Consider the following 3,786-nt stretch of genomic DNA (forward strand, 5'->3'; position numbering starts at 1 on the left):
GATGTTTCTCTCTCATCGATGTTTCTAGCTCTCTATCCCTCTCCCTTCCTCTCTGTAAAAAATCAATAAAATATATTTTTAAAAAATAAAATATTGCATGAACATACTATGAATTTTGGTAGCTGAGTTTTTTGGCATTCCTTAAATTTTGTGCCTGTGGCAAGTGCCCCTAACACCTTACCGTAGTGCCTCCCGGCTCTGCTCGTGCTGCTTGGGAGAGGATAAGGGTTGTGAACAAAATGGGGGATATGGCCAAAGGTGACTAGCGTGACCAAGGCAGGCCTTGCTGAGGTGGTGACTGTGACAGAGGCAGAAAGGCTGCTGAGGCCAACAAGCCCAGCATGAGGAAGGACTGTGAATTAGTTGGACAGTCTTCTCCTTCCAGGCCTCCAGTCTTTGCAGATGCCTTTCCCCCAGCCTGCATGCCTTTTCGAGCTCAAATGCCCACCCCCAGCAGGCAGTCCCCACTCCACCCTACCCCACCCCAGCTTTTCCCCAAAGATTCTAATCTTTAGCTTACTATACAGAGATAAGCCTGAGTCTCTGGGCTCCCCAGCCAGCCCTCCCCCAGGGCTGCATTCCTCCATTCACCTACCAGGCTCAGGAGTGGACACTGCCCAGGGCTGGTTTCCAGCTGGTTTCTCTGGCCTCCAGCTCTGACCTCTGACCTGGGCTCAGCCACCACTTTCCCCACTGTGTGCTAGAGGGCTATCCAGGGATGCCCCGGAGTCCCACTGCCTCTGCTGTCCGTAGTCCCCCCCACGCCCCCTCACGGTTCCCAGCATCAGCTGACGTTCACCTGGGGCCCAAAGGTCACAACCTGGCAGGTTCTTTCTGATTTCCTTGTGACTTCTTTAGACACTGGAGAAGAAAGAGGCCTGCCTACAGCCTCCTTCCCCAGCCCCATCTCCCCATCCAGCCCTTCTTCCCCTGGGCTGAAAAGGCCCAAAGCTGCAGCTGCACCAGAAATCCCAGCTCCACCTGCACCAAAGGGAACACAGGCTGACGCTGTGAAGGGGGTGGCCCAGGAGGTGGGGAGGGGGCTCAATTCCCATCCAAATGTGGCCTACCCCTGCCCTCACCAAGTTCCCCCACCGGCCAAAGGGGACTCTGCAAAGACAAAGGCGCTGCTGTCAACTTCCCAACATCTCAGAAGTCACCCTTTCTCCTCCCCTTCCAAAGGCCCTGCAAGGTCCAGCCACTGGCCCATTATTTTTTTTTAAACATATATATTTTATTTCGGAGAGGAAGGAAGAGGGAGAGAGACATAGAAACATCAATGATGAGAGAGAATCATTGATCGGCTGCCTCCTGCACGCCCCTACTGGGAATCGAACCCACAACCCAGGCATGTGCCCTTGACTGGAATCGAACCCGGGACCCTTCAGTCCGCAGGCCGATGCTCTATCCACTGAGCAAAACCAGCTAGGGTGCCACTGGCCTATTTTTACTCCCTCACTTCCCACCACTTTTCCCCTTGCTTTCTCTGTCCCAGCCACACTGGCCATGCCAGATTCATTCCTACCTCAAGGCTTTTGCATGAGCTATGCCTCCTGCCTGAAGTGCCCTGTCCCCAAATAGCCACATGGCTGGCTCCTCGTCTTTAGGCATCCTCTCAAATGTCACCCCTTCAGAGAGCCCTCCCTGACCACCCACCAGCCAAAGTCCCTACTACATGCACTCCCATCCCTATACCCTATTTATTTCCGTCAGAACTTGCCACCTTATAGCATTTTATTGAGCTATTTCCTTGTTAATCATCTCTCTTCCCCATATTTCACCCAGTTCCCAGAGCGGGGACCCAGACTCTCATCCACCATGTCCCCAGCTGTCTCCCATGCTGTCTGATGAATTGATGGATGCATAACAAATAGGATAAAGATAATTCCTGACTCAGGAGACGGCTTCTGTGAGGGTGGAGGGAGATTCACTGAGCCTTTGAGTGACACCCAGCACAGACTTCTGGCCTTCCCTCACTCTCTCCTGACTTGAGAAGCTCAACCTGTCTGGAAAATAAGTTGACCACAGGAATTAATGTGTCTTAAAAATGCTCCCACTAGGGAGCCATTATTCCAGCCCCTAGCTGTCCAATATGGAACCATTACCCCAAATGGCTACTTATTAAGTATAAATGAATTGATTAAAAGTCAATAAAATTTGTCCTGGCTGCCCAGCCGGTGTTGCTCAGTGGTTGAGCGTCAACCCATGAACCAGGAAGTCATGGGTTTGATTCCCAGACAGAGCACATGCCCAGGTTGTGGGCTCAATCCTCAGTAGGGGGCGTGCAGGAGGCAGCCAATTTATGTTTCTCTCTCATCAATGTTTCTATCTATCCCTCTCCCTTCCTCTCTTTCTAAAATCAATGAAAACATTTTTTAAAAAATAGGGTTTAGAAAACAATTTTTGCCCTGGCTGGGTGACTCAGTTAGTTGAAGAGTCATCCTAGTCACCAGAAAGGTTATAGATTCGATTCCCAATCAAAGCACATACCTAGGTTGAGGGTTCAATCCCTAGTCCAGGAAGCAACCAATCAATGTTTCTCTCTCTCCCTAAAATTAATAAAAACATATCCTCTGGTGTGGATTTTAAATAAAGCCAATAAAATTATTTAAAATTTAGTTCTTCAGTTGCAATAGCCTCATTTCCAAGTGCTCAAGAGCCAAGTGGGACTGATGGCTCCCATATCGGATGGCATAGATGAAGAACATGGAAAGAGCCATGGTCTGGAAAGTTCTAGAAACACCAGTCTAGATGGTGAGTTCCATCAAAAAAGGCATCTGTGTCTATTATTTCCCCTTGTGTCCCCAGTGTCCAGCTCAGGGTTTAGCATTCAATAGATGCTCAATAAATGTTGATGGAAGAAGGGAAGGAGGAAAGGAGGAAAGGAGGAATTATCTTCTAAGGAATAACATATATTTTTATAAAAAGAAATAATATAAATTGAATTAATCCATTCTAGACCCCCAAATGATTCCCTGTTTTAACCTTTCTTATATACTAGAGGTCCGGTGCATGAATTCATGCATGGGTGTGGTCCCTCAGCCTGGCCAGCAATCAGGCCAATTTGGGCCGGCCGGCTCAGAGGAGGGACCACGGGAGGTTGGCTGTGGGAGCACACTGACCACCATGGGGCAACTCCTGCATTGAGTGTCTCCCCTGGTGGTCAGTGCACATCATAGCTACCAGCTGGTGGTCTGGTCGTCTGGTCATCCAGTTCTAATGGTCCCTTGGGCTTTTATATATAGAGAGAGTACATGTCTAATGTACTGTTTAATTTATAAATAAACAGTTCTTTTCTTAAATTTATCAAACCACCTCCTACTAGCCTTAAACAAATTTTTCATATATCACTGCCTCAGAAATGTTCTGCTTTTCGTTTATCCAGTCAACATTTTTTCTACATATTCAATTGTCTGTGATTGTTTTGTGAGCACTTTCACACTCTTAGCAACTTATCACTCTTGATGGCCTCTTTATGTTTTAAAATTGTGCTAATCATCAAATTTTCCAGCAATCAAAGCATTCTCTTTTTTGTTTGTTGCCTGAGAGACGCTTTTTGTCATGCAGAAGAATCAGCAAGAAAGTATTTTGTCATGTCGAAAACTGAAGTTTTGGTCGACAACCGAGACATTTTTCTGTGAATCACTTGGTTGAGAACCGAATTGTTCAAGATGGGAGATTTGACTGTAAACGTCCTCTCTCTCTCTCTCTCTCTCTCTCTCTCTCTCTCTCTCTTAATATATTTTTATTGATTTCAGAGAGGAAGGGAGAGGGAGAGAGAGATAG

Source organism: Myotis brandtii, unplaced genomic scaffold (genome assembly GCF_000412655.1).
Source record: "Myotis brandtii unplaced genomic scaffold, ASM41265v1 scaffold236, whole genome shotgun sequence".
Classification (NCBI taxonomy): domain Eukaryota; kingdom Metazoa; phylum Chordata; class Mammalia; order Chiroptera; family Vespertilionidae; genus Myotis; species Myotis brandtii.